This window comes from Macaca mulatta, chromosome 4 (genome assembly GCF_049350105.2).
Source record: "Macaca mulatta isolate MMU2019108-1 chromosome 4, T2T-MMU8v2.0, whole genome shotgun sequence".
Lineage (NCBI taxonomy): Eukaryota > Metazoa > Chordata > Mammalia > Primates > Cercopithecidae > Macaca > Macaca mulatta.
In genome coordinates, this window is record NC_133409.1 from 112,689,362 (window position 1) to 112,705,086 (window position 15,725).

Genomic DNA, 15,725 nt, shown 5'->3' on the forward strand with positions numbered 1-15,725 from the left:
ACTGCAACCTCCGCCTCCCAGGTTCAAGCGATTCTCCTGCCTCAGCTTCCCAAGTAGTTGGGACTCCAGGCGTGTACCACCATGACTGGCTAATTTTGTATTTTTAGTAGAGATGGGGCTTCACCGTGTTGGTCAGGCTGGTCTTGAACTCCTGACCTGAAGTGATCCACCCGCCTCGGCCTCCCAAAGTGCTGGGATTACAAGCATGAGTCACTGTGCCTGGCCCTCAAGTTTATTATAAATCATTTGCTTAATATTCTGTCTAGAATATTTCTAGGAATTCTTATTGAGCTTATCAATATACAAAGCCCAGGGCCTCCTATTTTACTCCTTTTTGACACTCAGGATATTTTTTCTCTCTCTGGTCATTTGTCATTCATTACATTTTTTCAAGATTTATTAAAATTTATCATACCCCTGAACCTAAAGTAAAAGCTAAAATATGATGAGAAATTATTAATGAAAGTTCTTCAGTTTCATCTTCGAATACTTTGATGCCTTATGATACAAATCTAGATGCAAAAATATGAACTCATTAATAGTCAACAATTTTCCAATCTCATATTTTCATTGTTTCTCTTAATCATATTTTAAAAAATCCCTTTTAGTGTAAAAAAAGAAAATCATGCTTTTTTTCCCCCAAGTTTTTAGATAGAGGGGGTACATGTACAGATTTATTACATGGGTATATTACACTCTGGTAGTCATCACAGTACCCAGTAGGTAGTTTTTTGAACCATGCCCCTCTCCTTCCCCTTCCCTTTAGTAGTCAGCAGTGTCTGTTATTCTCATGTTTATGACCATGGGTACTCAACATTTAGCATCCACGTATAAGTGAGAACATCCGGTATTTGTTTTTTTTGTTCCTATACTAATTTGCTTAGGACTTTGGCCTCCTGTTCCATCCATGCTGGGACAAAGGACATGATTTCATTCTTTTGTTTGTTTGTTTGTTTTTAGTGGTTGGGTGATCCCAGGGAATTTTATTACTTTATCCCAGAATCTCAGTTGCCTCATCTATAAGTTGGGGATAATAATGGCACCCATTTCATAATTATGAAGATTAAATACATTAAGGAAAACACTAGTATGTGCCTAGCACCTGCTAAACACTCAACAAAGGTCATCTGTACACACTGATGTCTCAAACAGGGACGGAATGTTTAACACAGAAAACAGGAGGTTTTAGCCACTCACTTGTTCTCCTGGCTCCCGAAACATAAGCTGCCTCTCCCCAATTCATCCAAGCCCATCAAGATAGTTGTCCTTGTCCTTAGTCTCCACAGGTGTTCAGTGTGAGCCAACTGCCAGATGGCTTTCATCAGCACAACTGAATAACCCATTTATGCCTAGTGTTCCATTATTGGAACGCTACGTTTATGGGAGTTATTTATATCCTACTGCTCAAGGTCATTACCAAGATCTGATTTTTCATACAAAAAATTTGTAACCTCCAGCATAAATGGGATAATCAAAGCAATTGTGGCAGTTTTGAGGGGACAAAACTCTAGAGTTTAATCTTCCAGCTTGACTAACTTGGAAGCGTTCCTGTGAATATAAAAGATCTTGTTGGGGGCGGTGGAGAAGTCGAGATTGGCTCCGCGGCTGTACTTCCAGCTCAAGGCCGGGTCATAGTCCTGCTGCAGGTTCTGCTGCAGGTTCTGCTGCAGGCTGTCGGCCGCCTTCTTGCTGAGGGCCATGTTGGGCCTTGCAATCGTGCTGGGGAGTGTGGAGAGGGGTGGCGGCTGAACGAAGGGGACAGGTTTTTGAAGCCACCCGTAAGTTTGAGAAACTTCAGTTTCTGTTCCTCGTTCTCAAAATCAGCAGTATCCCACTGGCCAAACTGGGTTCCCCTCCACTTCCTGGTTTCAGAAGCTTCCATTTTGCCTGACTCGCGATGGATCTCTCCTTGCAAGGCCTTTCGCCTCACCTGGTCTATGTGCGCCTCGTCCATGTTGCCTTTCTTTTCCAACACCACCTCTAAGTCCGTGTCTGTTTCCTCCTTCCAAGGATCTCTTGCTACTCCACTCTCTTTCCTCTTCTTCTTTTTCTTCCTTTTCAGAGCTGGCTCCTCAATGATTGGCTGCTCTACCTTCTTGGACTTCATCGTTTTCTTTGCGGGGGCCTTAGGGCCATTTCCTATGGGGGTGGATGTATTCCGGATCCTCAACTTTGGCTTCTTTTTACTTCCTTTCCTAGGGCTGCTCTCCATGGACCTGGAAGGCTTGGAGTGGCCTGGGAGGGCGTCTCCCTCCTGGTGGATTTTTTTTTCTTCTTCTTCACCTTCCCACTGTGTTCCCTGGGGCTCTTCTGCTTCCCTTATCTGCCCCAAGGTTGCCTGTTCCTCACCCTTCTTCCCCACTGAGCAGGTGTTGGCAGCATCACCAGCCTTGCAGAATCAAGGATCCTGGACTGAGGGGTCCTGGGCCCCCTTTGTTTCCTTCTTGTGGTTTCCTCTTCACCCTGTCTGAGGTCTGGGGAGGTTTTCACGCCAGAGGCATGGAACATGGCTGGAGGTGACTTCTTTTTCTTTTCCCCACAGAGGAACTCCAAGCGACCAAGCACCTGCTTCCTGGGGCTGGGTGACTTCTCTGGCCGTCTGGCACGCAGCGTGTCAGGTTCTACGTGCTCCTCGCAAAGGGTGCTGACACCCTTCTTTTTCTTCTTTTCTTCACTAGAGACATCTCAGGTACCTTCCCATGGACCACACTTTTAGAGGGCGATGTGGCTTTTATAGGAGAAACATTGGCAAAGTAATCATCATTGTTTAAAATTGAGTATTGAGTCTCTGGTTCTTTGACCACTTTCTTCTTTCTCTCTCTGGGAGCCCAGGGCCCAGGTCTACTTTGTGTGTCTTGGTGATCATTCCGATGGGCCAAACTTCCCCACCTCCACGTGAGAGCCTGCTCCACTGTGACCCCAATTTCATTGTTTTTTATGGCTGTGTAGTATTCCATGGTATATGTGTTCCACATTTTCTTTCTTTCTTTCTTTTTTCTTTTGAGATGGAGTCTCACACTGTCACCTGGGCTGGAGTGCAATGGTGCGATCTTGGCTCACTGCAACCTCTGCCTGCCAGATTCAACTGATTATCCTGCCTCAGCCTCCTGCTAGGATTACAGGTGCCCATCATCAGGCCCAGCTAATATTTTGTATTTTTAGTAGAGATGGGGTTTCACCACATTGGCCAGGCTGGTCTCGAACTCCTGATCTCATGATTAAACTGCCTTGGCCTCCCAGAGTGCTGGGACTACAGGCATGAGCCACTGTACCTGGCCTCCACATTTTCTTTATCCGATCCACCATTGATGGGCAGCTAGTTGACTCCATATTTTTGCTGTTGTGAATAGTGTAGCAATGAACATAGGAGTACATGTGTCTTTTTGGTGTAATGATCAATTTTCCTTTGGGTATATACCCAGTAATGGTATTGCTGGGTCAAATGGTAGCTCTCTGTTTTAAGTTCTTTAAGAAATCTCTAAACTGCTTTCTGTAGTAGCTAAACTAATTTAGCTTCCCACTGATAGTATATAAGTGGTCCCTTTTCTCCACAGCCTCACCAGCATCTGTTGTTTTCTGACTTTTTAATACTAGCTGTTCTGACTAGTGTGAGATGAAATATCATTGTGGTTTTCATTTGCATTTTGTGGTGGAAAATCAGGCTTTTTGATGGAAAATTAAGAATAGGTTAGGATTTTAATAGCTCTGATCTCTTGGTGTTAATGTAACAATACTGACCACCAACAAGTAGGATTATTTCTTCTCTATTCCTGTAATTTTAAAAAGTCCTTTTTGGGGACAGGGGAATGTTGTGGTTTATCTGGCTTTCAGCTCATTTGAAATTACTCTTGATGACTGTGGTTTTTTAAATTGTTAAAAATATGCTGTTAGTTACATGTCTTCCATTTTCTCAATATTTAAAAACACAGAGTAAAAAATCTGAGTTCTTTGGAGAATTGCTGTGTGAACAAGATTGGTTTATTCTTATGTTCTTTCTGGCTTCTGTTTTTTTTGGTGCATGTGTCACAACATATTGCTCTGTTGCCCACACTGGTGTACAGTGGCCAGATCATATAGCTCACTGCAGCCTTGAACATCTGGGCTCATGCAATCCTCCTGCTTCAGCCTCCCAAGTATCTAGGACCACAGGCACATGCCACCATGCCCGGTTATTTAGACAAACATTTTTGTAGCAACAGAGTCTCACTGTGTTGCCCAGGCTGGTCTAACTATTGATCTAATGTGATCTTCCTGCATTGGCCTCCCAAAGTGCTGGTATTACGGGTGTGAGCCACTGTGCTTGACTTCTTGCTCTTCTTACAGGCCTTCTCTGGGGCTTCACATTTCTTGTTTTTACTGTTATTAAAAAAAATTGTTGGGATTGGTTCCAAGATGGACAGATAGCAACAGCTCTGGTCTGCAGCTCCCAGCGTGATCAACACAGAAGATGGGTGATTTCTGCATTTCCAACTGAGGTACCTGGTTCATCTCATTGGGACCGGTTGGACAGTGGGTGCAACCCATGGAGGGCGAGCTGAAGCAGGACAGGGCATCGCTTCACCCAGGAAGCACAAGGGGTTGGGAGATTTCCATTTACTAGCCAAGGGAAGCCATGACAGACTGTACCTGGAAAATCAGGACACTGCCTCCCAAATACTGGGCTTTTCCAATGGTCTTAGCAAATGGCACACCAGGAGAGTATATCCCGTGCCTGGCTTGGTGGGTCCCACACCCATGGAGCCTTGCTCACTGCTAGCGCAGCAGTCCGAGATCAAACCGTGAGGCGGCAGCCTGGCTCGGGGAGGGGCATCCACCATTGCTGAGGCTTGAGTAGGTAAACAAAGTGGCCAGGAAGCTCAAACTGGGTGAAGCCCACCGCAGCTCAACAAGGCCTGCCTGCCTCTGTAGACTCAACCTCTGGGAGCAGGACATTGCTGAACAAAGGCAACAGAAACCTCTGCAGACTTAAACGTCCCTGTCTGATGACTCTGAAGAGAGCAGTGGTTCTCCCAGCATGGTGTCTGAGATCTGAGAATGGACACACTTGCCTCCTCAAGTGGGTCCCTCACCCCCATGTAGCCTAACTGGGAAACACTTCCCAGTAGGGGCCGACTGACACCTCATACAGCCAGATGTCCCTCTGGGATGAAGCTTCCAGAGGAAGGATCAGGCAGCAATATTTACTATTCTGCAATATTGCTGTTCTGCAGCCTCTGCTGGTGATACCCAGGAAAACAGGGTCTGAAGTGGACCTCTAGCAAAATCCAATAGACCTGCAGCTGAGGGACCTGACTGTTAGAAGGAAAACTAAAAAACAGAAAGGAATAGCATCAACATCAACAAAAAGGACATCCATACCAAAACCCCATCTGTAGATCACCATCATCAAAGACCAAAAGTAGATAAAACCACAAAGGTGGAGAGAAACCAGAGCAGAAAAGCTGAAAATTCTAAAAAGCAGAGCACCTCTTCTCCTTCAAAGGATTGCAGCTCCTCACCAGCAATGGAACAAAGCTGGATGGAGATGACTTTGACGAGTTGGCAGAAGTAGGCTTCAGAAGGTCAGTAATAACAGACTTCTCTGAGCTAAAGGAAGATGTTCAAACCCATGGCAAGGAAGCTAAAAACCTTGAAAAAAGATTAGACAAATGGCTAACTAGAATAAACAGTGTAGAGAAGACCTTAAATGACCTGATGAAGCTGAAAACCTTGGCATGAGAACTACGTGAGGTATGCACAAGCTTCAACAGCCTGTTTGATCAAGTGGAAGAAAGGGTATCAGTGATTGAAGATCAAATTTAATGAAATGAAGTGAGAAGAGAAGTTTAGAGAAAAAAGAGTAAAAAGAAATGAACAAAGCCTCCAAGAAATGTGGGACTATGTGAAAAGACAAATCCACATTTGATTGGTGTACCTGAAAGTGACAGGGAGAATGGAACCAAGTTGGAAAACACTCTTCAGGATATTATCCAGGAGAACTTCCCCAACCTAGCAAGACAGGCCAACATTCAAATTCAGGAAATACAGAGAATACCACAAAGATATTCCTTGAGAAGAACAACCCCAAGACACATAATGTCAGATTCACCAAGGTTAAAATGAAGGAAAAAATATTAAGGGAAGTCAGAGAGAAAGGTCGGGTTACCCACAAAGGGAAGCCCATCAGACTAACAGCGGATCTCTCGGCAGAAACTCTACAAGCCAGGAGAGAGTGGGGCAGATATTCAACATTCTTAAAGAAAATAATTTTCAACCCAGAATTTCATATCCAGCCAAACTAAGCTTCATAAGTGAAGGAGAAATAAAATCCTTTACAGATAAGCAAATACTGAGAGATTTTGTCACCATCAGGCCTGCCTTACAAGAGACCCTGAAGGAAGCACTAAACATGGAAAGGAACAACCAACCGGTAACAGCCACTGAAAAAACATGTCAAATTGTAAAGACCATTGATGCTAGGAAGAAACTGCAGCAACTAATGGGCAAAATAACCAACTAACATCATAATGACAGGATCAAATTCACACATAACAATATTAACCTTAAATGTAAATGGGCTAAATGCCCCAGTTAAAACACACAGACTGGCAAATTGGATAAAGAGTCAAGACCCATCAGTGTGTTGTATTCAGGAGACCCATCTCAGGTGCAGAGACACACATAGGCTCAAAATAAAGGGATGGAGGAAGATCTACCAAGCAAATGGAAAGCAGAAAAAATAAAGCCAGGGTTGCATTCCTAGTCTCTGATAAAACAGACTTTAAACCATCAAAGATCAAAAGAGACAAAGAAGGCCATTACATAACGGTAAAGGGATCAATTCAACAAGAAGAGCTAATTATCCTAAATATATATGCACCCAATACAGGAACACCCAGATTCATAAAGCAAGTCCTTAGAGACTTACAAAGAGACTTAGACTCCCACACAATAATAATGGGAGACTTTAACACCCCACTGTCAATATTAGACAGATCGATGAGACAGAAGGTTAACAAGAATATCCAGGACTTGAACTCAGCTCTGCACCAAGCAGACCTAATGGACATCTACAGAACTCTCCACCCCAAATCAACAGAATATACATTCTTCTCAGCACCACATCACGCTTATTACAAAATTGACCACATAGTTGGAAGTAAAGCACTCCTCAGCAAATGTAAAAGAACAGAAATTATAACAAACTGTCTCTCAGACCACAGTGTGATCAAATTAGAACTCAGGATTAAGAAACTCACTCAAAACCACACAAGTATGTGGAAACTGAACAACCTGCTCCTGAATGACTACTGGGTAAATAATGAAATGAAGGCAGAAATAAAGATGTTCTTTGAAACCAGTCAGAACAAAGACACAATAAGAATCTCTGGGACACATTTAAAGCAGTGTGTAGAGGGAAATTTATAGCACTAAGTGCCCACAAGAGAAAGCAGGAAAGATCTAAAATCGACACCTTAACATCACAATTAAAAGAACTAGAGAAGCAAGAGCTAACAAATTCAAAATCTAGCAGAAGGCAAGGAATAACTAAGATCAGAGCAGAACTGAAAGAGATAGAGACACAAAAAACCCTTCAAAAAATCAATGAATCCAGGAACTGGTTTTTTGAAAAGATCAACAAAATTGATAGACCACTAGCAAGATTAATAAAGAAGGGAGAAGAATCAAATAGATGCAATAAAAAATGATAAGGGGGACGTCACCACTGATCTCACAGAAATACAAACTACAATCAGAGAATGCTATAAACACCTCTCCACAAATAAACTAGAAAATCTAGAAGAAATGGATAAATTCCTGGACATATATACCCACCCAAGACTAAACCAGGAAGAAGTTGAATCCCTGAATAGACCGATAACAGGCTGTGAAATTGAGGCAATAATTAATAGCCTACCAACCAAAAAAAGTCCAGGACCAGATGGATTCACAGCCGAATTCTACCAGAGGTACAAAGAGGAGCAGGTACCATTCCTTTTGAAACTATTCCAATCAATAGAAAAAGAAAAAACACCACATGTTCTCACTCATAGGTGGGAATAGAACAATGAGAACACTTGGACACAGGAAGGGGAACATCACACAGTGGGGTCTGTTGTGGGGTCGGGGGATGGGGGAGGGATAGCGTTAGGAGAAATGCCTAATGTAAATGACAGTTAATGGATGCAGCAAACCAACATGGCACATGTATACATATGTAACAAACCTGCACGTTGTACACATGTACCCTAGAACTTAAAGTATAATAATAAAAATAATTGTATTCCTAACTTTTGTGTTTCTTTATCTATGTACTTATTCTGTACACTTACTTCAGTCTGGGTTTTTTAAAAGGATCACAACTGCCTTGAGAAGAGGCCTTGGAATGGGAAAGTCCAGACTCTTCTTAATTGTTGCCTCATCACTGAGTCCCTATCAGAAGTCTGAGTTTCTTGAAGACACTCACTCAGTGTGGAAAGAACCAAATAGATATTGGCCTGTCAAAACAAATAAAAAGTCTCTACTTTTTGATGGCAGTTGAAAAGGATGTTTTTCATCCTGGTAGATGGGACATGCAGTTCATGGCTGAATGGAATCGCTGGGAATGATCTTGCTGAATGGAATATCTACAGTTTAGAAATCTATCACAGTCAGGTTCTTGCTTTTGCAAACTGTTTCTGTTTCTTTTCCAGGAAAAATAACTGTGATAAAAAACCAGTGTATATCGCTCAGGAATAATGAATTCAAAACTGGAAACAAAAACAGCCTTTTTGACTGTTAGATATTCAATGTGTGCAACAGGAGAGCATTTATTTGATATTTTATATTCTTGTTAACTCTGTTATATTTTCCTCTGAGCAAACAGCACCATTTGGAATTACAGCTCGGTTTATTTTGGTATCCTCTACTAAGATGTACCCTCCATGAGAGCAGAAAACTTTTGTCTCTTATTTACTACTTTATTTCCAGTATCAAGAATAGGTACTGGTACTAATCAATTCATTCACGCATTCAACATGTAGTATTCAGGGGCTACTATGTGCCAGGCAGTGTTCTAGGTGCTGAAGGTATAATAGTGAATAAATAGACAAAAATCCCTGCCCTTACAGCACTTACATTATAGCAGGAAAGATGGGCCATAAACAACGTTTTATTAAATAAAATGCATACTGTATTTGAAAGTGATAACTGCTAAGGAGACAAAAACAGCAGAGAAAGAGAATAGGATGCAGAAGCGGGGAGAGTTGAACTTATGGACAGAGTGGTCATGGAAGGTCTCTCTCACTGAAGAGGTGACATTTATTGAATTTGTAAGTGAAATTCCCAAATCCCTAAAGTCATCAAGCCAAAGCAATGGTGCATTTGGACTTCAGCCTGCATAGGCCTTCCGGCCCCTGCTTTCTATGGAACTGCTTTTATTATGCCAATTCCTTGTTTTAAAACTTATGGTTCCTTTACCTTGCTATCACACCCAAACTCATTCATCTGGCTTTTAAGATCCTCACTAGAACATTAATTCTTCCATTTCTCCAGAGTAGACCTTCTAGGCAGGTCCGCCTGGTTTCTGTTTCCTGCATAATATCATGCTGTAACATAATAATGTGATATAATAATGAAACTTGATGCTTCTGCGTGCTACTTCCCCTGCCACAGTCTGCAAGTCAGATGTCAGCTGATCCCCAAGCTCATACTCTTTGTGTCCCAGGTACATGGCCTCCTTTCCACATCCTCACTACCTCTCCTCTAGCATTGTTTTAAGAATAAAATGAGATAGCCTCAAAATGAGAATCTGTATTTTAACATAATAAATAAATAAATAAATACCAAATAGAGTTAAAAATCCCAATTGACAAATAATTGCTACATAATTTTTACAAGTTTTCACTAACATGGATAACAATTATGATAATGAATTATGTTGGTTTTTTATATAAAATCCCTGCTTAAAATGCAAAACACTTATAAATGTAAAACATGAAACAATACCCAGCAAAATTTAAGGTGTTCAAGTAATCAGGCTTGGTCTAAGCAAACCCATTTGAAGAACGAACGTAAGAGTTGGGTTTGAATGTGTACAGAGAAGTGCTCAAGGTTCACTAGTCATGGAAACTTCTTGACATACAGACGTCTGCATTCAGCCTCTTGTTACTCCAGTTCCTGGGAAACTATTTGAAGCTGCCTAAATAAATGGGTAATATTGTGAAGCTTCTTGGCTGCAGTCAGTACATGGGAATGAGTCTCAGTTAAATTGACCAGGCAGGGATTCCAAGTCATCATTAAAATGACCACTAATGACTCTGCTGACCTGGCTACCATGCTAATGAATTCACAGTGTGCCCATCCACAACCGAGAAAAGGGCTGCCTTAGAGGAAGTGCTAATTATAGCCGTGAATGAAATAAAAGTTATTTGTAAGGGTGAGGAAGAGACATTTGTAAAATCTATGTGAGTGTTCCTTTTAAAGTTATCTTCTCAAGAGATTAATGTCAATGCTGACACTGGGGAAAATAATCCAATGTAATAGTTGTGATAATATGAATCTATGTGGATTAAATTTTCCATGCTTTGTTTGGAAGGCTCTGTTTATGCAAGAAAGTGAGCTATGACAAAGGTTGAAAACACATTAAAAGATGTTTGACAACAGTTGTCTGGCCGGAATCATTTTTCCATAAAAAGGCTGTAAATTTATTAGGCAAATAATAACTTAATCACTGCAATTTTCTATGACTATATGATAATAACCATTATATTATCTGAAAATGAAAAATAGAAACTCTGGAGTACATTTATTTAAATATGATTATTGGGAACTACAGTAAGAAAGGATAAAAATAAGCTTAAACTTATTTTTCCCTGGAAACAAAAAGCTATTTTTTTTGTTAACCATGGGTAATGCAGCATAAAAATCTATTTCAAAGTACTATATTTACTAATAAAAATCAATTATGAATTTTGGTTACTTTCAACTGATTAGACCTACGTAATTCACTTGTTTTAAAAAACCTGGAAAGGCTTTCTGAGCGCATTTACATTTCATGGAAAATCTCAGTGCAGCTCTTTGTTACACATATATACAAGAGGACCCATCACTTCTTGTGTGAGAGAATGTTTTAAAGCAATCACAAAATAAGAATTTGCAACCAAACTGAGCCAGGTTATGCTATAGGGCCTATGGAGTGGGGAATTGCTACTGATTTTCTCCACTCGATTTGGCCTACAGAAATAAAGTAGTGAAGTGACTAAAACAGCAGAAAACAAAATCTTCTTGAGTAAAGTACTCTTGGCAGTAGACTTTATGATGTGGTACAACATCAGGAAAAAATAAACCCAGCAGACAGATGGTCTCCAGAGAGTAATAACCATAAACTCTGAAACTACTACACATGAAAGTACCTGCCCAAGGAATAGAGAAGATAGATGTTTCGCTAGGGATTGACCTACAATGGCACTTGTTGCTCTTGGTGACCAGAGCTAAAAGAAAGCTGAAAGCCAGCATCAGTGTGTGAAGTCACTGGAGTATTTTATAGATCAGAAAAGTTGGCAAGCGATGGACACTAGACAACACAAACTTCCTCTCTCCAAAAATATATTCACAGTTAGCTTTAAAGCTGTAGTCACTCCTCTGGGGTCTGGTAAGTAAAGAAAAAAGGTATGTTTTTTCTTGCTGCTGCTATATATAGATAAGCATCAAGCTTTTTTTTTTTGTGACCAAAACAATTGAAGTTGATGATTTTATGTAGATAGAAACATATTAGGATGATAAAAAGAAAGACAAAAATGTGGCTTTACCTAACATAATATTTTATTCTTCACTGAAAGTTCTAGAGATGTTTACTTAAATTTTGTTATTACTGTTTTAGGTGCATAGTTGAAACTAAAACATATTAAATGGCATTGGGAGATGTAAAGTAGAAAGTGTTAGGGTTGGGAGTGGTGGTTCACGCCTATAATCCCAGCACTTTGGGAAGCTGAGGCGAGTGGATTGCCTGAGCTCAGGAGTTTGAGAACAGCCTGGGCAACGCAGTGAAACCCTGTCTCTACTAAAATACAAAAAATTAGCTGGGTGTGCCATGCACCTGTAGTCCCAGCTACTCAGGAGGCTGAGGCAGGAGAATTGCTTGAACCCAGGAGGCCGAGGTTTCAGTGAGCCTAGATCATGCCATTGCACTCCAGCCTGGATGACAGAGAAAGACTCCATCTTAAAAAAAAAAAAAAAAAAGTAGAAAGTGTTATTAGCATAGATAGTTTGCCCTAAATTTTCAGTTTTCATGGGCACCTGTCCTATTTTTTAAAAGAGAAACATAACTCAGTTTTCTAATTAGTAAGCTGACAGGGATGCACTAAATAAACATGTCCCATATTCAGTTGTTTTAGGATACTCTGATGTCAATGCTTCTATTTAGAGGGTAGTGGGAGGAGGGCTATGCTGTCAAAGAGTCAGAAATGGCTTCCGATTCCTGGGCCCTTGAAAATGCACGAGGCTGGCAGGGTTCCAGAAGTATCACCTGCACAATCCAGAAAAAAATGCGTTATTTTCCACTTCTTGCCATAAGAGAGTCTAGACTTTCTTTCTTTTCTTTTTTTTTTTTTTGTGCCACTAGTTATTGCCATCTGTAGGAGAGGAAGGGAAGAGAGAAAGATTTATAGCAGGGGTGGACAAACTTTTTCTGTAAAGGACCAGATAGTAAATATTTTAGATTTTGTGAGCCATGTGGTCTCTCTAGCAGCTACTCAGCACTGCAGTTGTAGTGCAAAAGCAGCTATAAACTGTAAATGAATAGGTGTAATTATGTTCTAATAAAACTTCATTTACAAAAACAAGTGGAAAGCTGGATTTGGTCCACAGGTTGCTAACCCTTGGTTTAGAGTATTACGAAGGGCTAGAATGTGATTTCTCCTCTCATCTGGCAAGATAATGTTAATTCTCCCTCAGCAAGGTTTTCAGCGTATGTCTCCTCCTACTCAAGTCCTCATGATAAAGGGCCCATCATAAATGTACTTTTATGTCAGAACTTATTGTGAATTTAAAGGTTATCATTCAAAAATAAATTTAAAACGTGGGAAAAATTTTTGTACACTATTGAATGTTTTTGTCTCTTTAAATACAAAAATAACCAAAGGAAAAATAGAGGCAGATAGAGATGTTACATATTTCATAATTTCTTTGGCAGAACCAAGTTCCCAATACCAATCTGCAAGTGACAGAAAAACTGTTTCTGTTCTTCACTATTCCATTTTTGTCATTTATATTAGATAAAATGAGCATCAGTCGATCAGAAGAGTATTTGATCTTTGTCTTCCCCGTTTAATGTTGCTTGGTGGAAAACCGTAATTCAAAGAAAAGCAACAGAAAATTAACCAGGTACTATTACCCATAATGGGTGTCAGACAACTTTTACATCACTGTAAAATTCTAAGTGCTTGAAAAGTTTTCCAGAGCATTTCTTTTTTTTGCCACGAAGCTTTGGGAAACAAAGCAATTTAATGTTCTTGAAGTTCAAAATTATTTTCCATAATAATTCAGCCTTTCAAAGGATTTCTACAAAATCTTTTCCCTCCAGTAAAAGAAAAATTCAAAATGCTTGACAAAAAAATCCATGGCATCTTTAAAAAACTATTGTTGGCCCATATTTTTCTTTTGAGTGACTTAGGTTTTTTTAGAGAAGTTTTAGGTTCACAGTAAATTCAGAGGAAGATGCAAAGATTTCCCATGACTCCCAAATCTTGAAATTTTCTTTTTACTAATGGTAAAACATTTATAGGCGTATCAATGTGATATGACTATGACAACCCTATAAACTATAACCAATAAATTATTAATTGAGGGCCATTCATTACAGAAAGTGGGACTCATTTTTCAACCCATTTGGGACATCAGTGAATGTGGTTATGGTTTTCCTCTGTTAGCCAAAGTGTTTCCTTTTCAGTTTGATTTAGTGAACCAGGGAGATTTGGTAGAACTATCATTGAATTACACATTAGAAGGCCTAGAGTTTAGTTTAGTTTTACTGCTTCCTAGGTTGGAACTGTTGGACAAATCTCTGATCTACTGTTAGCTTCAATTTCTTCACTGGTAAAATGAAGTCTAGTAAATGCTGTGTGTAGATAGGATTCGATTATGTAGGTGATGAAATAAAAATGTTATACAAACACACTGTATTCTTATGAGAGGATTATAGTGCCCTTGAGATTAGGCCTTTATTTTACTTCTTTTAATTTAATGGAAGAAATATTTATTGAACACCTACTAGACACTTGTGTTAACCTCCAGGCACTTATACAAAGAAGCAGCTCTTAAAAAGCAAACTAACACAGGAGCTGAAAATCAAACACCACATGTTCTCACTCATAAGTGGGAGTTGAACACTGAGAACACATGAACACAGAGAGGGGAACGGCACCTATCAAGGCTTGTTGAGGGGTGGGGGGTGAGGGGAGCAAACTTAGGGGATGGGTCAATAGATGCAGCAAACCACCATGGCACACGGATACCTATGTAACAAAACAGCGTGTTCTGCACATGTATTCTCTTTGTTTTTCAGAAGAAATAAAGAAAAAAAAAAGCAGCTCAATGATTGTTGACTTGTATTGGTTAATTGCTATATTTAAGGCAAGTAAATATTCATCTATTCACCAGTAAATAGATAATGCAAGTCTTTACAAGACTATTTCCATATTAGATTTCTGAAGGATGATTCTGAAAACTGGCTTTCTGGCATGGCAGATTGCCTTCAGATTGACAGCAGTTTGCAGAGGTAGGAGCCGTGGCACTTGTTGGTTGGGGTTAGAGAATTTCTTTACCAGTAGCTAGAAAGGCAATACAGTCTTTGACACCATCAAGAAGCCATAACAAGAGATTGTCCCTGTTTCTACTTGAAAATGTCTGCCACAGAATTCACTAGATCATATTTAGTACCTCTTATAAAGTCAAATTCTTCTCAACTGGTAATTAGCTTTGGTACTACTGAAACTGCATATAGAAAATTATTGCAATTTTCTATTTATAGATTATTGTATCAGTATTGAATACTTGTGCATATGTAATACACACATGGAAGTAATGAAACTATTGGTCAGCCATATCAAGGTTTAGATACTTAATCCACTGAAGCTGGTAGTTATTTTGATCTGTAATCATAGTGAGGGGCAAGGAAGAATAAACTATAGGAATCAAAATAGTAATAAGCATGTTTGAATTATGTGGGAGTAGTTTCTTTTTTGTCTTTTACTGTATTTTTAGAGATGGAGTCTTTCTCTGTCATCCAAGCTAGAGTGCGGTGGTGTGATTACAGCTCACTGCAGCCTTGAACTCCTGGGCTCAAGAGATCCTCTCACCTCAGCCTTTGGCATAACTGGAACTTCTAGTGCACACCACCATGCCCTGCTAATTTATTTTATTTTTTTAGAGATAGGGTCTTTCTATGTTGCCCAAGCTGGTCTCAAACTCCTGGCCCCAAGGAATCCTCCCACCTCAGCCTCCTGAGTGATTTGGATTAAAGGGATGAGCCACCTGCACCCAATGGGAATATTTTCTTGATAGCATTTGTGCTGGAGCCAGTCTTCTATGCAGGCCTTAGGACTCCTGCCAACAGGTTCAGAAGTTAACATCAGATAATCAGACATTATTATCCAGACAGTCCTCTTAAGTACCTGAATTGCTGGGAGTGTTTAGATACTCCCAGACAACATCAACAGTAACAGAAATAGGGATAGGTAATAGGGAAAGAGCAGCAATAGTTGACTAAT

The 15,725-nt window shown here is 40.1% G+C and overlaps 1 protein-coding gene and 1 pseudogene across 4 annotated transcripts in view; both read right to left on the bottom strand.

The window, feature by feature from the left end:
- KCNQ5 (potassium voltage-gated channel subfamily Q member 5) overlaps positions 1 to 15,725 on the bottom strand; it is a 567,770-nt gene that overhangs the window by 213,522 nt on the left and 338,523 nt on the right.
- On the bottom strand, positions 1,017 to 3,533 carry LOC100426264 (lysine-rich nucleolar protein 1 pseudogene; annotated as a pseudogene).